The sequence below is a fragment of the Notamacropus eugenii genome, chromosome 5 (assembly GCF_028372415.1).
Source record: "Notamacropus eugenii isolate mMacEug1 chromosome 5, mMacEug1.pri_v2, whole genome shotgun sequence".
Taxonomy (NCBI): domain Eukaryota; kingdom Metazoa; phylum Chordata; class Mammalia; order Diprotodontia; family Macropodidae; genus Notamacropus; species Notamacropus eugenii.
Window position 1 is genome coordinate 406,456,314 of NC_092876.1, and position 14,859 is coordinate 406,471,172.

Consider the following 14,859-nt stretch of genomic DNA (forward strand, 5'->3'; position numbering starts at 1 on the left):
ATTATATTGAATAAAGTCATCAAAACATAACAAAAAAGTTGGTAGACCCTAGGTTAAGAACCTTTTTCTAAGACTATCACTTGCAGAATGGTTGCTCATCTGCATTAACAATGGGAATTTTCTCATCCTAAGCTCTCCTACATTGATGAAATAATAGGCCAGGACAGCTCCAGAGTGAGCGTCCCTATGGATCTCTGACACTTCTTTCAGTGAAGCTCTTTTTGGATTCCCAGGGAACAAAAATAACCTTTATTTAATGATTTCTCAGACAATAAGCTTATATGATATTTCAACTGTCTCTGAAAGGGGGAGCTATATAAATGTAAGCAAAGACACCCTTTCCTTCTTCTTTGAAGGTAATGAAAGTAAAGAAGTGGTGACTAAGCGTAGGCAGAACTTGTTACGCAGATTATAGGCTCATAGATTTAGAGTGAGAAGTCTAGTTCCTTCCCTTCTTCCCTCTCCCTTTTACAGATGAGTAAAAAAACCCAGAGAGGTTGTGACTCACCCAATGTCACACAGGTAGTGATAGAATTAGGATTTGAACCCAGATTTTCCAACACCAGAACCAACGAGTTCTATTTCCACTGAGTTTTGTAGACTTTAACTGAGGCTCTGACTTCAACCAGGAAAGGGAAATGAAACACTGATACAAAGTGATTAGGAAGATTTGCAGTGGGATGCAAAACTGATACTCATTCAATGTCCAAACTATTAAATTAATCCCACTGTTCACAAGGATCACCAATGATAAAAACTTACTTAACATCCTCCATGTTCTTGACTTTGTTGAGGGTAGCTAATTCTCTCTGTGAGAGTACTCCCTACACTAAGACTTCATAACCTTTAGTTGTTCTGTTGATTTCAGTTGTGTCTGACTCTTTGTGATTCTCTTTGGGGTTTTCTTGGCAGAGATACTGGAGTGGCTTGTCATTTCCTTCTCCAGTTCATTTTATAGATGGGGAAACTGAGGCAAGCAGGGTGAAGTGACTTGTTCAGGGTCACATAGCTAGTGTCTGAGGCCAGATTTGAACTTGGGAAGAAAAGTCTTCCTGACTCCAGGCCCAACATTCCATCTACTGTGCCACCTAAGCTGTTCACAACTCTTAGTAATGAATATCAACTTAGTAGTAAATATAAGAATATAGAGTTAGATTTGACCTTAGAGGCCATCTAGACTATTATTCTCATTTTATAAATGAGGAACTAAGGACAAGAAGGCCTAAGTAACTTTCCCGAGGTTATAGAGCTACCAAGTCTCTGGGACAGGATTTGAACTCAAGTCTTCCTGACTCTAAACCCAGAGCTCTATCTCTTTATATGACCTAGGTTCTAAATCATAAATTTCAAGTGTCAAAGGTACATCAAAAGTACTAATAGAAAAAAAAGAAAGAAAAAAGAGTTTTTGCTTCCTTTCATGCCTTGAAAAATTATTAATTATTGAGATACAAAGGAAGGATTTTTTTCACTCTGTATTTGAAAGTTAGGCACTAAATTTAAAATAAGTGAAAACTAAATTTAAAATAATGGCGGGTACAAAAAAAGAACTATTTGTTTCTTATGAAGACAATGTGCCCCAGCAGGAAGAGTACACGTTATGAGTCAGGAGACTGGAGTTTAAGTCTCCTGTGCTATGTGACAGGCAATTTACAACCTCCCTACAACTCAATTTTCCTCATCTATCAAACAGTGATTAAAAACTAGTCCTCCCTATTGTACAGAGCTGTTGCCAGGATAAAATGAAATAATAGATGTGAAACTACTTTGAAATATTATGTGACTGGATTATTTAGGAAACCATCAAACCAGGGTTATTTCTGTTACCTGGGAATCTTAGATGGACCCCACCAACAGAGGTATCTGAGCTTGATGGAGATGCTCACTTTGTAAAGGGAAGGGTAGCATGTGAGAAGATGCCATACCTCAGTCTCTCTGCTTCGGTCCCATGAGGGCGTCCATGTCTCAAGTTTCTTTCCATATCTGGACATCCTGAAGAATGCCTCGTAAAAATATACTTTCAGGAATAACATTTTAAAGGGTTGTATGTAATTAGACTTGCAGTGGATAGACTGTAGAACCTAGAGTCAGGAAACCTCTTCCTCCTGAGTTCAAATCTGGCCTCAGACACGAGTTGTGTGACCCTGGGCAAGTCACTTCACCCTTTTTACCTCCATTTCTTCGTCTGTAAAATGAGCTGAAGTAGGAAAAGGCAAACCACTCTTTGCCACGAAAACCCCAAATGAGATCACAAAGAATTGGACATGACTGAAAAACAACTGGAAACAATGTAATTAGACTATTATTTTAAACAGAATGATATAATAACACACATAAAGGACTTTGCAAAGCTTAATGCTCTATATAAATATTAGCTATTATTACTATTTTTATTATCCTAATCAGCAAAATGGAAAACATCAAACATATATCTTTCCTCATTTTCTTTTAATATCATCTTACTCTATGGATTGTTTTAAAACTAGACTCAATTTGAGAAACCCAATAAACTCTCAATATTTTCTAAAAGAAAAAAATGGAGAAACAACAAAATCTAGCAGGCAATAAGGTTGGATTTGGAGTCAGAGGACCTGGATTTGAATCCCAAATCTTTCACAGGGTACCTATATGAACTGGGATAAATTATTCAAACTCCCAGAACCTCAAAGCAAGACGATCTGCCTAAATGGTCTCTAAGATCCCTTCTAAGTCTATGAAATTAGTTTTAAGGGCACAAGAAAGAAGTTACCAGCTATATATTTTAAATACATATTTTCTGGTAGCTTTTGCAAAATGAAATACTTTGAAAGTGTATAATCCCATGATTACTCCCTGTCTCTTGCTTACAGGCTTCTTTATATCATTTATTAGAACATAGTAGAAGGAACAATTTTTAGCTTGTGGGTCATATATAACTGTAAAAAAAATAATCCCCTGTGTTTCTTGCATTGATTCTTTTATATATTTGAATTCTATCACAACAGACTGAGGAGGTGGCCCAAATAACTTGCCACTCCTCTTCTTTTGAGTCTTTCAAGATTTCTCTTAAAATAATAACTTAGTCATTAGCAAAATATTTGAAAACACCTCCCTGCCTTGATTCTTCTCAGGAATGTTAGGGTTTATCTTGAACCAAATTAGCAGCAGGGAACAGTAAACCACAAACACACACACACACACGTATATGTATATTGTTCAGTCAATTTCAGTCACTTCTGACTCTTCTCAATCCCATTTGGGGATGGTCACACAGTTGGAAGCCCTGTCTGTTGGTCTTTCTGTCTGTAATTTCTGTTTGTATTTTCCCTGAAGTTCAGGGTGTTGACTTTTTCCCCCTGAACTAAAGTGAATGATATATGTGCTTGATTAACGTCATTGTTGACCCCTCAAAAGCTGTTTCCCTCCTAGAAAAGCAGATCTAAGAACCTGTACAGACCCTCCTCTGTATGCTGGGGTCCTTGCTGATACAAGTTTTCTTGACGAAGGTACTAGAGTGGCTTGCCATTTCCTTCTCCAGTTCATTTTACAGATGAGGAAAATGAGGCAAACAAGGTAAGGGATTTGCCCAGGGTCACATAGCTAGAAAGTGTCTGAGGTCATGTTTGAACTCAGGAAGGTTAACTTCAAGCCTGGCACTCTATCCACTGCACCACTTAGCTGTTCCATATGTGTATACACGCATATGAGTATTTGTATACACATTGATACACATACACACAAACATGTACACACATACATATTTGTCATTTTTTTGTCATTTAAGCCATAAGTTCTCTGAGATGTGACATAACATCTTTTGTAGGTATAATATCCAGGGCCTAGAGTCCATGGGGTCATGGAGTCAGACAACACTGGACAACCGCAGCAAACAGCCATAGTATTTACCTTCTAGGCTTGTTGTGAGGATTAAATGAGATGTATGTAACAAGGTCTACAAACCTTAAAGTACTCTGCGAATTCTACCGGTTATTAATTATAAAATTGGGTTGGACTTGGGACCTCAGCCAACCTTCCTTCTTGGTGAGCCACATACAGTATTTGGCAAACAATGCTGTACCAAATGCTTACATTGTGAAATATCATAGCTCTTCTGGTTCTTGGGGCCGCAACTACAATGGCAGAATGGAGTCCCGAGGGCTAACGGTAGGTTTTAAAGCCCAAGCTGAACTCCTGCATGATATTTATCACATATTATTCTATATCATAGCTATCTATCAATCAATATTTATTAAGTACCAGCTATATGCCAGGCACTGTGTTAAGCTCTGGGGATTCAAAGAAGAAAAAGATAGTCCTTGTCCTCAATCTAATGGGGGAGACAACTTATGTGTATATGTGTGTATATGTAAATATACCCACATACATATGTATGTATATATACAAATATATTTTATCACATATACATATCCATACACATACATATCGTACATGAGGATGAGCTTCCTGGGGCATGATAAAATTAGTCAATCAGTATATCGATAAACATTTAATGTTTGTGTCTTACCCCCTTATAAGATAGAGGGCAAAGACTCTGTATCGGTTAAACTTCTTATTACCTACCATACTTAGACCCTGCACATAACAAGCTTTTAATAAATGGCTCCTGAAGGAATGAATTAGAATTCATACAGGTCAGGGTACCAAGAGCAGTAAATAATGACAAATGGTTCATTAAGAATATATGTTGGTTGCAAAGACCTTTCACAAGTATTCCTTCCTTACTTTTGGCCAACCACACACGTGATCCAATATTTGTACATGTCAAAAGATGATTAATTCCACAATTTCTTCCAGTGACCAGATGACCTAGTACTGAAAGAACCTGCCATCTTGGTACCATGCATCAGCCCCTGAGTGTTCCCTTGGTTCTTCTCCTTCCCCCGTGAAAAGCAGCAACAACAGGGGAGAGAATGCTGCATCAGGTGGAAGAAAACTTGGGGAGGGGTGTGAAAGGTAAAATGCCTAATCAGCAGCCCTGCAAACTATTTAGATTTTCATGAAATTTATATTTTGATTCAGCCTCCCAGAAAACTGTAATTGTTGTTATAAGTTAAGTTACAGAATCGTGGTTTTAAGTCATTCTATCAATATGGGGTTTGTGTTTTGGTATTTTTTTTTTTTGGTGCATAGGAAATAAATACCTTCCTATATCTAATTCATATTGTATATTGAGTACCTTTGGACTCCTAATTTTGGGCAAATCATAGAAGGAGCTTAAGCCTAAACTTTAAAAAATGTGTTCCCAGAGAACTACAAACCATAAGAAAAGGGAGCCACTATCAGTGGGGACCCAGGCACGCCCAGGACAGAATCTGGTCCAGACTGCATGACTAGGTCCACAGCATACAGGCCCCTCAGTGGAGAAGAGAGAGGGGCAAATGCGCCATCCCCTTAGCCCAGAAATTGTTCTTATTGTTAAAATAATAGCAATGATTTTGTGATCACTGCTCAGAATCACAAATCTTTTATAACAAACTGACTCATCTCATTTATGAAGCCCTACCTTCCTAAATGTACCAAATTATTTTAGATGGATAAAATAATAGATTCTACTATTCTTACTGTACTAGGTGGCACAGTGTACTATATATAATGTATATATATGTATACATACATACATATATATGTATGTATGTATACATATATATGTACACACACATATATGTAGTATAGAGTACTAGGCATGGAGTCAGGAAGAATTGAATTAAAATCCAGCCTTAGACACTTGGTAGCTGTGTAACCCTGGGCAAGTCATTTAACCTCTCTCTTCCTTAGTTTCCTCATCTGTGAACTGAGAAAAATAAAAGCACTTAGCTCTCCAGGTTACTGTGAGGATTAAATGAGGTGATATTTATGTATATGCTATCATCATCATCATTATTATTCAAATACCTCTTCAGAGGGAAAAGGAACATAAAAAGCTGACATTAATCGTTGGTTCATGCAGAATATGCAAAATATACATTTCATAATCCAGAAAAGAAAAAACCAGAGGGCCAAGCATACAAATCACAAGCAAAAAGTATACATATTTGGTACAAGAGTTTTGTCTTTCCTGGAAAGACTTATATGAACTGATGCAAAGTGAAACGAGCAGAACCAGGAGAACACTGCACACAATAACAGTAATGTTGTATGATGATCAACTGTGAATGACTTAGCTATTCTTAGCAACACAATGATCCAAGACAATTCCGGAGGACTTATGATGAAAAATGCTATCCATGACCAGAGAAAGAACTGATGGAGTCTGAATGTGGATCAAAGCATTTTTTTAAACTTTCATCATTTTTCTTGGTGGTTTTTTGGTCTCTTTTTTTTACATGACTAATATGTTTTGTATGACTGCACATGTATAACCTATATAAAATTGTTTGCCTTCTCAAGGAGGGGGGAGGGGAAGGAGGGAGGGAGATAATTTGGAACTCAAAATTTAAAAAAAAATGTCAATAATTGGTTTTACATGTAATTGGGGAAAAAATAAAATATTGAATAATTTTTAAAAGAGTTTTGTTTTTCCTTTTCAATTGGGGGAGGTGGAAGGGAAGGGTAGAAAGGAACAAGCATTTATTAAATGCTATGTGCCAGGCACTGTGCTAAGTGCAAAGGGAGCGAAAATAATTTTTTGTTAACAGAAAAAAAATTACAGGCAGAACTCCACGAGCTGACTATCCAAAACTTCCTATCCGTTCTTCGTGCTTCATTTCCTCATAAAGCCTTTTCTTTTGACCCTGGTTTCATGGATCTTCCCTTCTGTGAAGAGGATCTTATAACACATATAGTCTATCCATAATTTAGTAATTAATTATGTACTACTTTGTATTGTTCTATGGATTAGTGTAAGTCAGTCTTGTCTTCCCTCTTAGGTTACAAGTATTTTGATAACAGACAATGATATAACTATTTCTATGCCCCCCCCACACAGCTTCTAGCACAATGTGAAACACATATCAGTCAGTAAATATTTAATTACCCATCAAAATGCTTGATGATTGACTTTAGAGCCATTTGATTCCTTTGTACATCAAGGTACAAGCTTAAGTGAGCAAAAGGGAAGACTTGAGAAGCAAATAAATATCCTGTTCCCTTCCTTGCTCAAGCCCTTTCTTGGTGCAGAGGGCTATTTCACCTCTTAAACATTTCCATGTGATCACATTCATACTGATATTACCATTAGACAATCTGGGTTTGGAAGGCTGTAAATATCACTTTAGGGTTTTATGAGGCCATTATCAGAAGACAGAGTCCTGTCAAGGAAGGAAGTGATGTCCTTAAAATATCAACAAGCTCAAGTTAGAATCAAGTCAACAAGTGTTTGTTAAGCATTTACTACACACCAGGAACTAGGTTAAGCAGGGGAAAAAAAATAAAAACAGAAAGAAAATCCCTGCCCTCAAGGAGGATTATATTCTATCCCATATAAAAAGAATGAAAGGGGGATGGGAGAGATAAGAGTATCTGGTGGAAGATGAGAAAGTCCAGACTGTCAGGAGTGCAACCCGAGAGAAACAAAGATACGGCTGGTATCCTCCTTAGAAAGGAGATTCTGGGAGAATCCAACCATCAAAGGAAAGGAAACTGAGGAAGAAGGCACAGATAACGTGAGAAATCCAGGGCTGACATGGACTTCTAGGGTGATGATAATTACTTTTAAAACAGAATGATAATAAGGCACTGTGGTGTAGGGGACAGAGAGTTGACCTTGAAGATGGAAAGACCTGAGTTCAAGTCCTCGCTCAAACATTGCATGATCCTGTTCAAGTCACTTAAACTCACAAGGCTTGAGGTACTTCTCTAATATTATAAATTGCACTGAAGATGATGGACAACCTGGATTGGTAGAGGGGATTTTCTCATCTGCAACCTCATTATCCCAATGAAATAACAGATCCAGACCCTATTCCCACAACAACAATTAGTGCTTAATAATTTAAAAAACTCACAGTTACTTACCAGTTTAAGGTTCATAGAGTAGTATCTCTATTAAAAAGGCAGCTAAGTGGTACAGCAGACAAAGTGCTGGGTCTGGAGTCAGGAAGACCTGGGTTCAGATCCAGCCTCAGACACCTACTAGCGGTGAGACCCTAGGTAAGTCACTTGACTCTGTTTGCCTCAGTTTCTTCATCTGTAAAATGAGCTGGAGAAGGAAATGACAAACCACTCCAGTGTTTTTGCCAAGAAAACCTCAAATGGGGTCAAGTAAAGTTGGACACAACCGAAATAACTGAACATCGACAACAATGCTCCATTAAAAACTCCATGAGGTAAAGAGTACTACGATTATTATCTACATTTTACAGATGAGAAAACTATGAGTAAAGTTGAATGGGTTGCCCTTGGTCACATAGCCAGTAAGTCTCAGAGACAACTAGAATGGAGGTTTCTTAACTATAAATTTGGAGTTCTTTCCAGTATATCACACTGCTTCTGTTTGATATGTAAACCTGGAGTGCATGGATTTCTAGTTAGGGACAAAATGTCAGCTAATTAACAATGCCAGAAAGAACAATTAACCAAGCAATAAAGTTATCTTTTTGTATTCATCAACTTAAAATGCCAAATGTTAATTTAACAACTTATGTTCTGATAACAGGAAAGTTTTGTGCTTGTAAATCATAGATAGAGAGAACCAAGCATAGAGAGCCAAGTTCAACTCCTGAGAAGGTAAATTGTCCAAGGTCACACAGGTAATATTAGAATGAGGACTTGAACTGAGGTTCTCGGAATCCAGAGACAGTACTCTTTTTTTTAGGAAATTGAGGTAAACAGGGTTAAGTGACTTGCCCAGGGTCATACACACAGTAAATGTCTGAGGCTAGATTTGAACTCAGGAAAGAGACTTCCTAACTCCAGGCCTGGCACTATGGCACCACTAGCTGCTCTCAAGTACTCTTTCAATGGTACCACTGTGACTGTGAGAGTCAGCATTCTAGAATGATTAGTAGCCCCTCCTCAGAGTCATGAAGACCTGGGTTTAAATCTGACCTTTGACACATACAGGTAAGGCACTTAACTTCTTTAAGTTGAGTTGCCTCAATATGACCCACAAAGCACTTGTCAATCTGCATTTATAGAAGGGCTTTTCTTAGCTGGGAGTTCCCTCTACCAGAGAGATCACAGGTCTGTTTGGCCCATCCCTCCAATGGGAAATACCACATAGCAGATGCTCAAAAAGCATTTCTCAATCAACTGAAATATAGAAACTTATAAAATTCAGTTTCCCTTATTATTATTTCCATTCCCTTTGGCTTATAGTCAAAACCCTAAAATCTGTTGCCTAAGCAAAATAAATATTAGCTTGCAGTGTATAGAAAGGGTAATACCACCTCTGATGTTTGCTAGCTATGTTTTGATCCTGAGAAAGGGTCAAACCTTTCTTAACCTCAGTTTCCTCATCTGTAAAGTGGGTCTAATAATAGGATCCATTTCACAGGGTTATTTTGAGGATGTAAATGTGAGCTATTATTATGAATTTACCCATTGTTTTTCCATATTGTAGACACAGCTATAGTGGCCTAGTCAAACAGAGAAAAGGCCTGAAGTTAGGAAGTCCTGCTATTTCACTTCTAATACATAATGGCTGTGGGACAAGTCACTCAACCAACTTCACAGAACCCCAGGCAACTCTAAGTCAATAAACTGCAGAGTAACTGCCAATTTATATTAATGGCCCTCAATCAAAACCCAAAAACTGCAGTCTAAAGACTGACTGTAACACTTACTGGATGGAAGACCCTGGACAAGTCATCTATAAAAGTCTTCACTCATCTATAAAATAGGGATAATAGCAAATGAGATAATGTATACTAAAGTATTTTGCAAACCATAAAATTTTTTCCCAGGGATTTCCATACATCCATGAAGTCACAAGTTACAACAACAACAACAAAAAGCCAGCCAGAATATATAATAACCATAATAAAAGTTGCTAACATTTATAGAGGGCTTACTCTATGCCAAGCACTGTGCAAAGTGCTTCACAATTATTGTCTCATTAGATTCTCACAGTTATATATAAACGTATAAATATACATACACACATAATATATACACATATAAATACATGTGCATGTAGATATATATTTTATATACATACACATATACAATTACGTATACTAGCAATTTAAAACATACCAGTAATATAACCATATAAGAAGGCTAACTATTGATAAAGGTTATTTTGAGTACTAATCAGTGAGGTTTTCATTTTTCACAAGAGATATTAAATCCTACTAGGCCAAGCAAAAGGAAACCTTGCTTCCCTACCACATACCACAACATGTTCCACCTTTGCAGGCTCTCCTCTGGACTTCCTTCCCTCCTTCAAAGACGAGAAAGGCAACAAGTTGGCATGTATTCTATTTACATCACATTTCTCCCTGTTAACTGTAACTTTTCTTCCTGCAAATCTGAGTCCTGTTCTCTACCCTCCAGAAGTATGATATAAAACAAACTGCTTGTCCCATTGCAAATTTGAAAGGAAAGAGTGGGAGTTAGTTACAACACCTAGCAAGTCAGCATTTACCATGGCTGATAATCAAGCTACCTCACTACATTACATCATGCATGTTGTAGCGGTGCTAATAAACACATCTTTTAAAAGGCAACTGGTTTTCAAGGCTGATGTTACATTTTTTGTCTGAATGTTGGCCTAGCAGTAATTCCCACAACTGCTTTCTACAGTGTTGAATGAGTACAGCAATGGTCTTTCAGGATGAAACTGATATCTTCCATCAAACCCCAAAACAACCAAAAAAAATCCCATGCAATTTGCAATTTACCGTGGCATAGGAGGCTTGTGGGACTCTAGAAGAAAGGTGAGATCCCAGGGCTCAGTGACTTAGCAGGAAAGAATTAAACTTCGGTGTTGGACATTTCTTGCAGTTTCAGGTAAATCAGAGAGGTGGGGGGGTTGGTACAAAGAAAGAAAACTGCCACGGATCCTGTCTCCACTGATCGCAGAAAACAAAACGTAATCTTGGTGTGAAGGTTGATGCTACGCACTGGCCTTCTCTTAAACTCACTGGAGATACCATTCCGCCCACTTGAGGCCGACAGGAGATTAGGGACCCCTCAGGGCGGAGTTAAACACATCCTAAGGAACTCGAGGCCCCAGTCTAAGAACAATCGAGGTTTCTCAGGTTTCTAGCCACTAATGCGGGTTTTAGCAGCACAGGGCACTAAGCCTAAGACCTGGCTGCCAGAGGAAATCCAACAGGTGTCCAGTCCAAGAAGGGGGGAGGGGGAAACACACACCCAAGAGTCATAGAATCCAGGGCCATTTTCCTCTCTCCTGCCCCACAAAGGAACTAGAGCTGCTTTCATCGAAGGTACTAGGGTCATGTTCGACCTGAGAGTCCAAGTGAATTTCTCCACGACAAGAAATATCAAGATGGGGTTGGGGAGAGGGGTGCAGAGGGAGAAGAGGGGTGTAAGACTATTTGAAACGCAACTCCACTCCCTCCCAAATCCTTTAATGGAACCCAAACCTTTCCATCACCTCTCCGGTAACACATTTGGGGAAAGCGTTTACTAGTGGCCAAAGTAATGGGCCGATGCCAGAATCCAAGCTTAAGGGGCGCAGAGGAGGACCGGAATGGGGGAAGGAGAGCTTTAGACGAGAAAGGGGAAATCGCGAGAGGACTACTTGGGTTAAGCGAGGGAATGGGAGACCCGCACCCACCTTCTTCCTCTCCCACGCAGAGATACTTACCTTGTCCTCCCTGGCTCAGACTCTCGGGGTCCTGCCACTCTCTGGCACTCTGGAGAGCTCCCATAGGCAGCACCGAGCTCTGGCTGTGCGCTCCAAGGGACTGCCCCGGGCAGGAGCTGCTGGGAGCCCCGCGCAGGTGGCTGCTTGCTCACCTGTCCGCTGCCCGCGTTCGGGGACTCCTGGCCGGAATCGCGCAGGAGGCTGGTGCCTTTGCCGGTGCCGGGGCGGGTGCCGCCGCCGGTGCCGCTGCAGCTGCCTCGGCCAGAGCGCCTCCCGCGCGGTCGGTTGCTGCGCGCAGCGCGCACCGCCGCCGCCCGGGCCACCGCCGGAGCAGCTGCGCGAAGCTCCCCTCAGCCCGCGCCGCAGGGAAGAAGCTGGAGCTTGGCGGGCCCCCTGCAGGTGGGGAATGAGCGAGAGCAAAGGGAGAGAGCGGAGCTGCTCCAGGGGAGTCTGGAGGCGTGGAGAGGAGCTGCGTGGCAGGAGCGCTGCGGCTCCCGGGGAGGGGCGACCCAGGAGAGGGGGTGGACGGGGAACGAGGAATCCACCGCACTCCTCTTTCCAGCCCCAGCCCAATCTGTCTCCGCTCTGCACATTTTCTGAGACTCTGGGAGGGCAGCCAGCTCCCGGGGAAAGTGGGTGACCAAAAAAACCCCCCAAAACCAAAAACCCAACAAAAAACACAAAAATACCGAGACCGAGGAAGAGTCACCGAGCGAACTTTAGTGGACTGAACGTTACTACGTGCCTGCAGTCGTGAGGAAGCCTCTACCTGCCCTCACACTGGCCCACCACTGCTCTAGCACCGAGCCCCCAGTCCCATTCTCTTGCTTCCCTTCCCTGTGTGCTGAAAGAGCCCGGAGCGCCCACCTTCCTCCCATCTGTACTCTACCCCTGCACCTATCTCTTTGGGGATCAAAATGGAGAGTCTGTGCCCAGGGAGGGAGAAAGAGGGGGGCTGATTCGATTTGGAATCTGAGAAAGAATAAGATACAGCTAATACCGGGAAGGCAGCAAAGATCCAGCTACTTTTCTGAGGAAGGGGAGTGCCCACCAGTAATGAGAGCAACTTGTTCACTCAGATGAGAGCAAATCTGGAGACAAAACAAGTCTCCATGCTCATCCACATAGGTGCTTGTGGATAAAGTGCCAGTCGGCTTCTCATCCCACTGCAAAGCTAACACCAGCCCTAGTCACTAACCAAGGCTCATTATAGAACCTCCCACGACCAAGCATGTCTAAATATAAGATTGGCACCTCAAGTCTCCCTAGAATGATTTAAATCTGCCATGCAAAGGAGTACAAGCCCACATGCTCCTGCCCAAAAGGAACTGGACTGGTTTTAAACATTAAAAACAAAAAACAAAAAAAAACCCAGATCCATCTGTGTGGGTCCTTTACTTCTACAGGCTAATGATTCTCCCTCTGCGCCTCAACGTGAATCATCAAAATTAATAGCACTGGTAAGTAGGAGACGAAGGGCTACTAGCGATTGTTTAATTTGCTTAATTTTTAAAGGTTCTTATTAGGCTGGTATGTATGGTGAAAGTTCTCTGCCGTACTAAGTTTAGCTTCAGGTCTGGACGTGACAGGAGAATGTATGAGGTGACCGCCGGAAGTTCCTTGAAATGTTATGATAGCCTCCACGCTAGAAAGTGATCCTGACTTGTCATTTTTGCTTGAGCTTTTCCGAAGGGTGAAATCAAACATATCTAGGCAAAGATAATATGATCATGAAGATACTGTGTTCAGTTGTAGGCACTCAATAAATTTTTATTCCTCTCATAGCATTAGTGACCTAGAGTTGGAAAGGACCTCAGACATCTAATCCAACCTCCTCAGTTTACCGAAGTGGAAACAGGCCTTTGGGATTGCCTTGGGACAAGCCCCAGGTCACAGAGCAAATAAGCTTTAGAGGCAGGATTCAAACAGAGGGTCCTTGATCTGCAGACGCATTGTTATTTCACAATACCAGGGAGCCTTTCTTATGATTGATCGATGTTTGTTGTTGCTGAGTCATTTGAGACACTCCCCACGACCCTATTTGGGGGTTTTCTTGGCAAAGAAACTGGAGAGGTTTTGCATTTCGTTCTCCCGCTCATTTTATAGATGAAAAAACTGAGGCAAACAGTGACTTTCCCAGGGTCACATAGCTAGTAAATGTCTGAGGCCAGATCTGAACTCATGAGAGGAGTCGTTTTGATTCCAAGCCCAGCATTCTATGCACTGCTCCATCTAATTGCCTTGATTGCTGTTTAGGGAACTTCTAAAAGATTCCTTGTGCACAGGGATGATGTGATGATGAAAATGAAATGTGCTCACTCCAAGGAAAGGTGTGACTAGTAGGTTCATAGAATCCTAGAACTAACAGGGAACTTTTATGTCCAGCAGCCTTGCACAGAGTAGGTCCTTAATAGGGACATGTTGAAATTAATTGAATTTTTTAAAAAGACACTGAAAAACAGTAAAATGGTTTGCTTAAAGTCACTGCAAAGTCTTGCAAAGCCAGAACTAAAAATCAGGCCTTCTATCTTCAAGGCACGGTAGGCCTTCCACTCCACCCAGCAATGCAGTTGCTTAGTAATGTAAGGGGTAGGTTATTTAAGGGATTGTTTTCTCTCACATTGACTAAGGAAACACTTTCTACCATACAAGGAGTGAAAGGTGGCCTATTTGGAAGGAGATGCCAAATTAAAGAATTTGTGGTGAATTAAATGCAGGAGAAAGTCACTTAAAGCATATCTTTATATAGCTAAAAAGGGAAAGTTTATTTTTAAAAAATTGATTGTCCCTTTTGTACAAGAAATTCATTTAGAAGTGCATTTTTAAATTTTAAGTAAGTTCCTTGAGATGCATGGAAGAAAGGAGCTCTAATAAAGAATGAATTATAATTAAGACCAAGGTGCCCCCAAAGCATTAATATCCTGGAGTATGGTTGACTGACTCATGAAAGTTAGACATAGTGCATTTGAAAGTATGACTCTATTTTATAAAAACCCTCTAGCGGACACCAAACAATGACAGTACCCTGAATCACCCTCTCCTTTCTTTTCCTCTACTTCAGCCTTTTTCCCTTGATCAAAACCATACCTATTTTTGTTCTTGTACCTGCTTAAATGAGAAGCCTCATATCATAATAGAAAGAAAGGCAC

The 14,859-nt window shown here is 40.6% G+C and overlaps 1 protein-coding gene across 1 annotated transcript in view; it reads right to left on the minus strand.

Annotated features, from left to right (window-relative positions):
• CRACDL (CRACD like) overlaps positions 1-13,075 on the minus strand; it is a 224,490-nt gene extending 211,415 nt beyond the window's left edge. Inside the window, exon 1 of the mRNA XM_072614635.1 lies at positions 11,711-13,075. The gene's annotated coding sequence lies outside the window, so the exon portion shown is untranslated. The remainder of the gene's footprint in view (positions 1-11,710) is intronic.
• Between the last annotated feature and the right edge of the window lie 1,784 nt (positions 13,076-14,859).